The sequence below is a fragment of the Aphelocoma coerulescens genome (genome assembly GCF_041296385.1).
Source record: "Aphelocoma coerulescens isolate FSJ_1873_10779 chromosome W unlocalized genomic scaffold, UR_Acoe_1.0 ChrW_unloc_scaf_2, whole genome shotgun sequence".
Lineage (NCBI taxonomy): Eukaryota > Metazoa > Chordata > Aves > Passeriformes > Corvidae > Aphelocoma > Aphelocoma coerulescens.
This window is the reverse complement of record NW_027184081.1, coordinates 7,611,486-7,624,745: the sequence shown is the minus strand read 5'-3', so window position 1 is coordinate 7,624,745 and position 13,260 is coordinate 7,611,486. Positions and strand designations below refer to the sequence as shown.

General features: G+C 44.9%; 1 long non-coding RNA gene across 1 annotated transcript; it reads right to left on the bottom strand.

The window, feature by feature from the left end:
• Positions 1–777: 777 nt before the first annotated feature.
• On the bottom strand, positions 778–5,432 carry LOC138102827 (uncharacterized). Its single transcript, XR_011147566.1, has 3 exons — positions 4,814–5,432; positions 4,074–4,722; positions 778–1,011 (listed from the first exon to the last, which is right to left on the bottom strand). It is a non-coding gene; the product is annotated as an uncharacterized lncRNA (long non-coding RNA).
• Between the last annotated feature and the right edge of the window lie 7,828 nt (positions 5,433–13,260).

The window sequence follows — 13,260 nt, the reverse complement described above, 5'->3', positions numbered from 1 at the left end:
GCAAGAAAGACATAATTGGATCCGAATGTGTTACAAAAAGGATAGGATATTGGATTTTAGAAGTAGTAAGGCTAAGGCTCTGCTAGGCTGTAAGGCCTCAGGTGTAGAAATAGTTCTCTTGGGAAACAGGAATGGAATGTGCTGGGTGGGGAAGTTAGGAGTAGTGAATTAGCTGGGCATGGAGAACATGTCTAAAAGTAAATAGTTCTGGGTCGATATATGTGGCATGCAAGGGGGATTTCAGTGGTGGGAGTTCGTTGAGCATTATCTAAGACTAGACAACCATGAAGATATACGGCTTGGGGTATGATTATCAATTGTTAATGTTTTGTATGTGTGCCAATGTTTGAAACTGTATAAAGAGCTGAGTGAAACGATAGGTCTTTGGGAAGCCTGATTTGGGACACCAGTCCCCAGGTCCCCGGGTCCTGAATAAAGCACCGCATAAACTGACTCTCTGTTGGTTTGTGTTTGTGGTCGGTGGGCAACAGTTTTCTGGCGACTCTGGTGGGACTCCGGGGGTCGTAGGGGCGGTTCGCGGGGTGATCTGCTCCGTGCCGGCACCAGGTGATTTCTGGGGAGACATCAGCCCGTGCCCGACCCCGCGTCCGACGGACAACCGTGAGGTAAGCCCACAAGGTGCTTTATTCCTTTTAAACCGGTGGTGGTAGCCTGCCCGGTAAGACGAGTCTCTACTCGCAGGGTTGGGGCATTGGTTTGGGATTATAAAGCCTAGGCGCTGGCCCTCAGACAGAGCGAAAGCTTTGCAGAGCCAGCCCTTGCTTCTCGCGGCGACGAGATAAGCAAGGAGGGAATTGGATATTGTGGTAATTGGTATTGGTATTAGTCTGTGTGTTATTAGTTGTGTGCGTTATTGTGTGGTTGCATACCTCTGGAATGATGCCGTTGCGGGTGTTTCGGGCTTTGTCAAGTTCAGATAAGGATATTCCGGAGGATTCTCCCCTCGGATGTTTGCTAAGTCATTGGAAGGAGGGTAAATTGGGACGGGAACTGCGGAAAAGAGAATTGATTGATTATTGTAATAAGGTATGGCCTGAATATGAAACTGGGGGGATGCAGTGGCCGTGGAATGGCACTATTAATTCTGAAATTATAACCCCCATGATGCGGTATTTACGGGAAAATGAGAAGTGGGATGAGATACCCTATTTGGATTTGTTTTATCAGCTAATAGGAAAAAAGGACTGGCAGAGGAAATGTGGAATGATGGTGTTAGAAACGGAACCAGAGGAATGCGCGGGTTGTAAAGAGCGAAGGCTACGGTTTTCTGAGCCTGAGGAGGATGTGTCTTTGTTGGTATCACCATCCGACCCAGTCAACCTCCCCCTCCCGGACTCAGATTCTTCGGAAGAGGAATCTGACTCCGAGGAAGGAGAGAGGGAACGATCCCGAACTCCCGAGCCCAGGGAGAGAGGGAGGGAACAATCCCGAACTCCACTCTCCCAGCGTACTCGCAGAGGGCGTCTGGACAGGGGAAAAAGCGCTTCTCGAGCACATCTAATGGCCCCATTGCGAGAAGTAGTTGGACCAACAGGGGATCGGGTCAGAGTGAAAGTTCCGTTTTCCCCCAATGATTTAATAATTTGGAAGCAATCTGCAGGAGCTTATAGAGAAAATCCTGAAAAAGTGGCTCGGGTGGTGAAAATGGTAATAAAGACACAGAATCCGGACTGGAATGACCTACAGGTGTTGCTAGACTCGATAATGGATTCTACGGAAAAGGAGATGGTATTTAAAGCTATGTCTAATCGGGCAAGGGATATGATTCAGTTGCGAGCACCAGCACTACAAGGAATAGGGAATGTGAATGAAATAGTACCAAGGGAAGATCCAGAATGGAACCCTAATTTGGCAGAAGAGTATCATAGGTTGCAGGTTTATCAGGAGCTGTTGGTGGAAGGAATTCAGAGGGGAATTCCAAAGACTTTAAATTGGTCTAAGTTGTATGCGGTAAGACAGGATAAGGTAGAGTCACCATCTGCGTTCTTGGAGAGGCTGAAAGAAATAGCGCGGAGGTATACAGACTTAGACGTGGAATCGGAGGCAGGAAAACTGCAAATGGCCTTGATATTTATGGGACAGTCACAGGAGGATATTAGGAGGAAGCTACAAAAGCTAGAAGGGAATGACACTCGGGACTTGGAGAAAATGCTTGAAGTAGCGTGGAAAGTGTACAATAATAGAGAGAAAGAGGCAGTGAAGAAGCAACAAGCAAGCATGTTGGCAGTGTTACAACAGGCAAGTCAGATGAATGTGAGAGGCCGGGGGAGGGGACGAGGCAGAGGAAACGGGGGCATGGGAAGAGGTGGTTTCGGAGGTTTTGTGAATCAGAATGTAGGGAACCAGATGATGGGTAGGGGTAGAGGTAAATTGGGGCCCAATCAGTGCGCCCGATGCTTCGCCGAAGGTCCTTGGAAGAATGAGTGCCCCCTCAATTTGGGGATGGGGACACCGATGAGTAACTTTCCAGGAGGGAATCCCATGAATCAGGGAATGAATGCGAATGATGGGTTAAACCCTTTTGCGCCAGGACCACAAGGTGTCGCTCAAGCCTTTATGATGGGGAGCTATCAAAATCAGAGCTGACTAGATAAAGATCTAAAAGTGGTCCTGGAAGTTGACGGGGGGCCCAGGGAATTTAGGGTAGATACAGGAGCCACTTTCTCTGCAATCAATGAACAAATAGGACCGTTAAGTGATTCAGTTGTGAAAGTAGTAGGGGTGTCGGGGGAGGTGGTGGAGAGGTCATTCTTGCGGCCACTGGAAATCAAATTTGGAAACAAAGAATTGGATCACCAGTTTTTATATATGCCAAGCAGCCCGGAATGCTTGTTGGGGAGAGATTTATTATCGGCACTGGATGCAAAAATCATATTTGAGAAAGGGCGTGCTAAACTAGAAATCCCGGAGGGGAATCTGGCAAAACTTTTTGTGATTAAAGAGACAAAGACAGAGGAGATACCCCAGGAAATAGAGCAGGCAGTAGTCCCGTGGGTATGGGAAACAGGGACCCCGGGCAGATCCAGGGTAGCCGTTCCTGTGAAAATTGAATTAAAGGAAGGGGCACACCCGGTAAGAGTTCGACAGTACCCTATCAGTTTGGAAGCCAGGAAAGGAATTGCCCCAATGATCACGCAATTTATAGCATTAGGGATTTTACAAGAATGCGAATCGGAATTTAATACTCCAATCTTTCCGGTAAGGAAACCAAATGGGAAATACAGGTTGGTGCAGGACCTGAGAGCAGTAAATGCAATTGCCAAAGATATACACCCGGTGGTGGCCAATCCATATACATTGTTAACATCGATTTCTGAGAATTTTCAGTGGTTCACAGTGATTGATCTAAAAGACGCCTTCTTCTGCATCCCACTGGCCCCCGAGAGTCGACACATTTTCGCCTTCGAATGGGAAAGCCCAGACACTCGCCGCAAGCGACAGTTAACATGGACCAGGTTGCCACAAGGATTTAAGTGTTCACCCACCATTTTTGGAAACCAGCTAGCAAAGGAGTTAGAGGAATGGAAAACTACCAAGGTAAAAGATTCTCCTTTTTCTTATGTTGTTTTACAATATGTGGATGACATACTCCTGGGAACAGAGGAGCGGGGACTGTGCTCAAAGTTAACAATTGAACTATTAAACATGTTGGGTCAGGCAGGATACCGAGTATCCAAGGAAAAAGAGCAGCTGGTGCAACAGAAGGTGATTTATCTGGGATGTGAAATATCACAAGGAGTCAGGAGAATAGGGGTGAACCGCATTCAAGCCATCTGTGCAATCCCTGTACCACGAAATAATCAGGAACTAAGATCTTTCCTAGGGATGGTCGGCTGGTGTCGCCTGTGGATTCCGAATTTCGGACTTATGGCCAAACCACTATATGAAACAATCAAGGAACCCGAATTCAAGTGGGGTAAGACACAGCACAAGGCCTTTCAGGAATTGAAGCAAGCACTCAAAGAGGCCCCCGCTCTGGGTCTGCCTGACCTGACAAAAGACTTTCAATTGTATGTGCATGAAAGGCAGAGATTAGCTTTAGGAGTACTCACACAGCGATTGGGGTCATGGAAGAGGCCCGTGGGGTACTTCTCGAAACAGCTGGACATGGTGAGCGGAGGGTGGCCAGGGTGTTTGCGAGCAGTGGCTGCTACGGTAATCCTAATTCAGGAGGCACGGAAACTGACACTGGGAAAACACATCACGGTATATGTACCCCACATGGTCATAGCCGTCTTGGAACAAAAAGGGGGGCATTGGCTCTCCTCCAGCAGAATGATGCAGTACCAGGCTCAGTTGCGGGAACAAGATGATGTTGAATTGAAAATAACCAACCATCTCAATCCAGCAGAATTCCTTAGGTCCACCCAAGAGGAAGGAGAACTGGAGCATGACTGCGTGGAGGTGATCGAACAAGTGTATGCCAGCCGTGAAGATCTGAAAGATGTCCCGATGGCAGATCCCGATGTGGAGCTGTTTACGGACGGATCCAGTTTTATGGAGCATGGAACCAGGTATGCAGGGTATGCTGTGGTGACACTCCAGGAAATAGTGGAAGCTAAAGCACTGCCTCCGGAAACTTCAGCGCAAAAAGCAGAAGTATGGGCGTTGGTAAGGGCATTGGTCCTTAGTAGAGACAGGAAAGTGAACATTTGGACTGATTCAAAGTATGCATTTGGTGTAGTTCACATCCATGGGGCTCTGTGGAAAGAAAGAGGACTTTTGACCTCTCAAGGCTCACAGATCAAACATAAGGAAGTAATAATTCAGTTGTTGGAAGCTGTACACTTACCTAAAGCAGTAGCGATCATGCATGTCCGAGGTCATCAAGCAGACTCCGGGAAGGAATTTCAGGGGAATCGGATGGCAGATGAAGCTGCGAAAAAGGCAGCCAGATTGGTCTGGACTCAAATGGCTCTGATACCGACAAGAGAAAATCCCGCTGCACCTTATTTGGAAGAGAAACCGTGCTACTCTCCGGAGGATGAACGGTTGGCACAATTCACTGGAGCAAGAAGGAATGTTGTAGGATGGTATGTAACACCGGTCGGACAAGTTATACTGCCAGTGGAATTAATGAAAGTAGTCATGAAAACTGAACATAACAAACTCCACTGTGGTGCAGAAGCATTGGTAGAACATCTAAAGAAAATAGTACTCTCTAATTCGATGATAACAATGGCCAAAAGAATAAATGCCACCTGCCCGATTTGCATTAAAAATAACCCGTTGGTTAGAAGACAAGTCCAAATGGGGAAAATACGTGTAGGGCCACAACCAGGGGATTACTGGCAAATAGATTTTTCCGAGTTACCAAAATCTCAGGCATACAAGTACTTACTAGTTTATGTGTGCACCTTTTCAGGATGGCCCGAAGCTTTCCCTTGCAGGACGAACCAGGCCAAGGAGGTAGTGAAAACACTTCTCAAGGAAATTATTCCGAGGTTTGGGGTTCCTTTAGGAATATCATCAGATAGAGGACCACATTTTACTGCAGGAATCGTGCAGGAAGTTTCTACTATTCTGGGAATTCAGTGGCACTTACACACCCCCTGGAGACCTCAATCTAGTGGTCAGGTGGAACGAATGAATCAAACTCTGAAAAATTAAATTAAAAAGATTTGTCAAGAAGCTAAAATACAGTGGCCCCAAGCATTGCCTCTAGCCCTTCTGAGGATTAGGATTAAACCACGAGAAAGGATAGGGGTAAGTCCGTATGAAATTTTGTACGGCAAACCATATCATGCTGTAACCTATCAAGGGGACCCACATGTAATTGGGGATCAGATGATTGTAAATTATGTTTTGTCTTTAAATAAGACCCTTGCAGCACTGAGATCCACGCTGGAGTGTAATCGACCGTTACCTCTGGACACTCCTGCTCACGATATTCACCCAGGAGACCAAGTTTATATGAAGAACTGGTCGGTGGAGCCTCTGAAGGAAACATGGGACGGCCCCCATCAAGTGATAATGACAACTTACACCGCCGTCAAGGTCGACGGGATCAACAGCTGGATCCATTACACACGGGTCAAAAAGGTCCCCTCCCGATGGTCGGTGGAACCCCTATCTCCCACAAGAATGGTGTTCAAAGCCAAAAATTAATGCTGTTGTTGTTACTCTTGAGTAAAATAATAATTGTTGAAACCTTTGTTAAAATCACAATACCTGAATCAAGGGTGTGGGTACCGGAGAATTCAAATGTAAATCTCACATGTTTGTTTGTCGATGACCAGGGAGCTGGATGGGACAGAGTCAGGGCACGATGGAAATGGATCACCAAGGATCAAATTCAAGATAAAGGAGTAGAAACGGTCTGGGATGAGAAGCAGCAAAAAGGTAGGACTACCCTGCAGATATCCAATGTAACAAAGGCCAGAACAGGAAAATATGCTTGTATAGTTTGGATAAAAGGGAGTTATGATTATGGATTCGTAAATCTTGACATTTTAAATATCTCCCAAACAGAACCGGAAAATAAGGTCCAGGTGACTCTCCCAAATGGGAAAGTAGATATGTGGGACGGACCTCCCCTCAGAATAAAATGTACTCATAAATTTGAGACAGGGTGTCAGAAACAGATTGGAATGAAATGGTGGAAATGGAACACGACACAGGAAATGTGGAATCCACAGGTACAAGGGACAAGTTGGTGGACGCAGGGAAATGAAAGCAGAGGATGGTTGAATATAACGAACTCAGAGATTGGTAGATCGGAGGGTAAATACCTTTGTGTTCTCGTTTGTGGTAATAGGGGAGGTTATGGGGTCAGGAAGGTAGAAGTGGTATTACAACAGGATCGAGGAATCAAGCCTGAACAGAAAATATATAACGCAAAGGAAGGGCAGGATTTGGTTTTAAGATGTAGGATACCAACTGAAAGCTACACTGAGTATGAATGGTGGTTTGGAGGACAGAACTTGGTGGCTCAAGGGAAATATCAAATTAGAAGAAAACCCCAAGAAATAGTGTTAGTAATTAAAGAGGTCCTGGAACAGCAAGATAATGGACAATACTGGTGTTGGGTTGCTCGAGATGATTGGTGGGCAACCGGGATGATTAGTGTTTATGTTGAAAGAACAAGGGTGACTCGGCAGGTACCAGAGGATGAAATCCGAACCAAACCAGAGAATCTGATTGTGGGGTTAATTAGGGATTTTGGGCAAACACAAAATGTATCAGCAATCACTGCATGTCTGCCTTTGCCCCATGCGGCAGGAGACCCTATACCATGGGGAATTATACCAGCTCCAGACATGCCTGCATCTAATCGAACAGTTACCTTAAGTTGTACCCAGGAGACTAGGATCCGAACTAAATTGGTTAATCGGACAAATGTGATAAGGAAACGCTGGAAAACCCCGGGGAATCGAGCAGATTGTTACAAGCTTCCGAATGCTGTATTTACCAAAATCGGAAGATTCCATGGAGTAGGATGGTGTGAATACGATGAGAGGCAAACGCTAGAAGTCCCGGCAACTGAACAATATTTTGAAATAATATGCCAGAATGTTACAAACACAACTACCATGGAGCAATGGCAGACAATCTGGGGACCTAGTTTGTTAGAAACCTATAGTTACATAGGAACAGTTCAATGGTGTATTTATTGGAAGGGACGGAAAAATCAAACTTACTCAAAGACCTATCAAGGACAGGGTAGTTGGAGAAAAGATGCACCTGGAATGACCGATTGGAATTGCACTAAGGTCTTCACTTGTGACAGCCCAAGTGAGTCTGTGAGTCTACTGCCTGTAAAGGTACTTTTGAGATTTGGCTGTGAATGTAGGGGATATAACCACACGATAAAAGACAAAAATACAGAAGGAGAGTTAAACTGTAAAACTACATCAATCCGAGCTCCAGGAAATTTAGTTTGGGTAATGGGTCACGGACACTGGACCAATCATATGCCGGTAGATGGTCCAACTACACAAATTACTTTAGGAGTTCCAACTCTTTGTCCTTTTTGGAAATCGACAAAATTGACGGCCTCAGAAATACAAATGAGACATAAGCGAGATATAAGTCAGGAAATTGGAGACATAGGGTTAGAAGAAGGGGAAGATTGGCATGGACCTTCTTCAGGAGTTAAATTTGGGTGGGTATTAGAATCTCTCTTTGCACAAATATCATCATATCGAAACAGGGAAATGTTGTACAAATTGTTGGGGCAAACAGAAAGGTTGGCGGCTGTGACCAAGAAGGGATTCAAGGACTTAAATCTGCAGTTACAAGCTACGTCTAGGATGACAATTCAAAATCGGATGGCTTTAGATATGATCTTGTTGAAGGAGCATGGCATATGTGGATATCTGCATGGTAGAGATGATCACTGCTGCATTCACATCCCGAATGTTACACAGGAAGTAGAAAAGGATATAAGTCAATTAGAACAGATTGAAGGAAAGGTGAATAATATTCAGAAAGAGGCAGAACATAATTGGGTTGGAGAACTGTTCAGCTCCCTGGGAATTCGGATGTCCGGATGGATATCCTCAATTGTACAGTATGGAATCATGATTGTTATAATCATTTTAGTTGCCTTAATAGTATATAAGTGTCTTTTAGGAATGATTGTCAAGGAAGGTCAACACTCTCGGCGAATAATGAAGGCGATAATGCGAAGAGAAGTTCTGGCAGAACCAGCCACTCTACCTCCTGCTTATCGCGAAACGGCAACATGAATTGTTGAGCATCCTTGCGAACCCAGAAGAAGCTCGAAGGATGCTCAAAAGGGGGGACTTGTTACAAAAAGGATAGGATATTGGATTTTAGAAGTAGTAAGGCTAAGGCTCCGCTAGGCTGTAAGGCCTCAGGTGTAGAAATAGTTCTCTTGGGAAACAGGAATGGAATGTGCTGGGTGGGGAAGTTAGGAGTAGTGAATTAGCTGGGCATGGAGAACGTCTAAAAGTAAATAGTTCTGGGTCGATATATGTTGCATGCAAGGGGGATTTCAGTGGTGGGAGTTCGATTGAGCATTATCTAAGACTAGACAACCATGAAGATATACGGCTTGGGGTATGATTATCAATTGTTAATGTTTTGTATGTGTGCCAATGTTTGAAACTGTATAAAGAGCTGAGTGAAACGATAGGTCTTCGGGAAGCCTGATTTGGGACACCAGTCCCCAGGTCCCCGGGCCCTGAATAAAGCACCGCATAAACTGACTCTCTGTTGGTTTGTGTTTGTGGTCGGTGGGCAACAAATGGATATAATGTCCTGGGTTGCAGTGTATTCTATTGCCATCTTCATGAGCTGTTGAAACCAGGTGGGGCAGTGTTTCCTTGCCTCCTGCCCCCGGACTATCTTTCTGTTAATGGCCCATCAATGCCATGCTGCATGACTCAAAGATAACTCCCTCTGGACTATCTTTTGTTAATGAGCCCATCAATGCCTGGCCTCAGGAGTCATCATTCCATTATGAGATGCTCAACCCAGAGGGAGGAACCAAGCATTCCATCCTGGATATAATCTGAGATTCCGAACACCACAGACACGTTTCCACTGGATTTCCAGAGGACAGGTGTTGGGAAGTAGAATTATTTGGATCAATAAAAGAACTGTGCAAGCAATAGGTCTAGAAGCTAAAGGCCTGTGTGTGAGAAAACTCTCGATAGGTAAGTCCCTGTGTGAAAAATAACAAGCCGGGCTGGGAACAAAGAGGGAATTTTGAAATGGTGCAGCTGTACTGATAAGCTGTACTATCCGGGAGTGAACGAGGGAGATGGACACTGAATTCTTTTAATCATAACAAGACTATGGAAGCTTGCCAATGTAAGTCCAATTATGTAAAAGTAGAAATGTATTTTGATAAGCTTTAAGCCACTTAGGAGTTAACAAGCTGGTATACTATATAAGTGCCTTTGGGTTGCTAATAAAGGGAGCTTGCTTTTATCAATCATAATGGTTGGACTCTTCTTTCTCCCCCTGCCGGGGGCCCGGGCTTCTCGTCTTGTTAAGCTTCTAACAGACAGGAGCTACATAGCAACCACTGGACCTTCCGAGGAAGAGCAGGCCCTTTCTACAGGATCACTGCTTCAACAAAACCACATCCATCACTTCAGGAGGACTGCAGCCACCATTTTATCAGACTGCCACCACCACCCTGACTAAGAGGGTGTCAGGTTGTATCCTAACTCTTTCAGTTTAAGCCAGTGTTTTCTGCCTTTATTTTTTTTGCTTTTATTTCCCTATTAAATTGTTATTCTGACTTGGTGCCTCCCACTAGTTTGTTTTCAAACTAGTACAATCATCCACAAAATGCCAACAGTCTCCACCAGCTAGTAAGAAAGAAACATAAGCTTTCTTAGGCTTTGTGTGTTTTTGGAGAATGCACATTCCAAATTACAGTCTAATTGCAAGCCCTCTGTGTCAAGTTACCCGGAAGAGTGATGTCAAATAGAGCCCTGAAAAAATGCAAGCCTTTGAACAAATTGTCTTGGGGTGACTTTATGACGTGTATCCCATATCGCTGCCCTATGCCCAGAAATTAATTCTTGTGCCTTTCTATGCCTTTAAACTGAGCCTGAGAGGAGGAAGGAAAAACTGAGCAAAACTTTTTCAAAGCAGTTTGGAGCTTGTTCAAGGTCACACACAGATAGCGACTTTTTTTTCAGCTGCGGCAGGGAAGCTAGGAAGCACCCACCTTGCTGCTTTCCAGTTCAGCTTTTGGCCAGTTGTTCAGCTTCTTTTTCTCCAGAGAGAGACTGAGAGTTGAACTTTTTCCTTCCCTGGAATTTTGGATTTTCTCCCTTTTCTACTGGACTGTTTCAACATCAGAGCACATCAGGAGGACGTTCCACAGGGCACAGAGGGCCTGGCCCTGGGCCAAGCCCCAGCTCCGAGGAGACCAAAGGGAGGACTCTAACACTTTCCCAGGTTTTTCCTCCACAGAGAAAGATTTTATTATTTAGCATTATTTTCCTTTTCCCGTGTGTTTGTTAAATAAATAGCTTTTATCTTCTTCACTTTCCTTCAAGGAAAATTTATTTTTCCTGAACTTGGTGGGGGAGGGGTGGTGACCTGCCTTCTCTCAGAGGATATATTTCTAAATTTGGCCAAACCGGAACACAAATCAAGGAGGAGATTGCTCATGCAATAACCCTTGGGCCAGTCTGGACAGGACAAGATGTAAAAAATGTTCTCTACACTGCAGCTGGGGAGAATGGTCCTTCATGGAGCCTCTGGCAGAAAGCCTCAGGGAAGACCCCTTGGCTTTTGGAGTTGGGGATAGAGAGGATCTGAAGCCTGCTATACTCCAACTGAAAAAGAGATCCTGGCAGTTTATGAAGGGGTCCAAGCCACTTTGAAAGTGTTTCATACTGAAGCACAGCTCCTCCTGGTGCTCCAGTTACCTGGGCTGGATTGGATGTTCAACGGTCTCCTCTACATACCATACAATTGATGCTACAAGGAATAAGGGGGTTACACTGATCACACAGTAAGCTTGAATGGGAATTCCCAGTCATCCAGGAATCTTAGACGCAATTATGGACTATGTAGAAAGCAAAGATTTTGGAAATTCACCAGAGGAGGAGGTAATACATGCTGAAGATGCCCCACTGCATAATAATTTGCCAGAAAATGAGAAGCAATATGCCTTGTTTACTGATAGATCCTAACATATTTTAGGAAAGCATCAGAGATGGAAGGAAGCTGTATGGAGTCCCCTACGACAAGACACAGAAACTGCTGAAGAAGGCGAATTGAATCAGTTTGCAGAGGTGAAAGCTATCCATCTGGCCTTAGACATTGCTGAACGAGAGAAACAGCCAGTACTTTACCTCTGCACTGACTCATGGATGGTGGCAAATACCCTGTGGGGGTGGTTGCAGTGATGGAAGCAGAGTAATTTGTAGCACAGACAACTGGGGTGGTTTAGTCTCAAGAAGAAGAGGCTTGAGGGGTCCTCATTTCTCTCTACAACTGCCTGAAAGTATGTTGTAGTGAGGTGGGGGTTGGTCTCTTCTGCCATGTCTCAGGGGAAAGGATGTGAGGAAATGGCCTCAAGTTGTGCCAGGGGAGATTCAGATTAAATATTAGAAAAAAATTTTTCACTGAAAGAGTTGTTATGCATTGGAATAAGTTGCCCAGGGTAGTGGCAGATTCATTGTCTCTGGAAGTGTTCAAGAGGCATCTGGATGTGGCATTTGGGGTATGATTTAGGGGTGATTATGCCGGTGCTAGGTTGACAGTTGGACTAGATGATCTTGAAGGTCTCTTCCAACCTTGATGATTCTGTGACTCTGCAGTTGCAGGGCCATGATCTCATTGCAATTGCAGAGACATGGTGGGATAGCTTGCATAATTAGAATGCTGTCATGGATGGCTATGTACTTTTTAGGAAAGACAGGCCAGCAAGACGAGGTGGTAGAGTTACTCTTTATGTGAGATAGCAACTAGAATGTATCAAGCTCTGCCTGGGGGTGAATGAAGAACGAGACAAGACCTTATGGTTAAGAATTAAGGGGCAGGCTAACATGGGTGGGACCAATGTGGGTGTTTACTGCAGGATACCTGATCAGAAAGAGGAAGTTGATGAGGCATTTTACAAACAGCTGGAAAGTAGCCTCACAATCAAAGGTCCTGGTTCGCATCGGGGACTTCAACCACTATGATATCTTCTGGGAAGACAACATAGCTAGGCAAACAGTTCAGGAGGTTCCTGCTGAGCATTGAGGATACCTTTTTGACACAGGTGGTAGAGAAGACAAAGAGGAGAGGTGTACTGATGGACCTTGTACCAACAAAGGACAGGCTGGGGATGTGAAATTTGTCTGTAATGACCATGAGATGCTAGAGTTCAAGATCCCGTGTTCTGGGAACCCAGAATGCAGAGAATATTTCTCTGCCTGTTTTGAAGGGTTTTACCCCCCTTGACAGTACTGTTTTTGGCCTTTGTCCATGGGAAAATTTGCCTAGCCTCTGGGAAGAATTTGAATCTACAGTGGTGTGAATTAGGTGATAGAATACTATGTGAGATTATCACAGGGTGAAAAATTTAGAGTTTTTAGGTCTATTTGCATAGTAAATAGATAAAAGCAAAAACCATCAAAATGGAGGATTGTTGTTGTTCTCCAAATCTTCTTCTTCTTCTTCTACTACTCCATATTCTGCAGTAGAAGTAGTTGAGGATGATTGGATAAAGAATTCCACAGTTCCTGTCTGCGTGATTTAGGAACTTGTTGGACATTGGTAAAAAAGTGAAAATATCTTGCGTTTTAAGTTTTCATT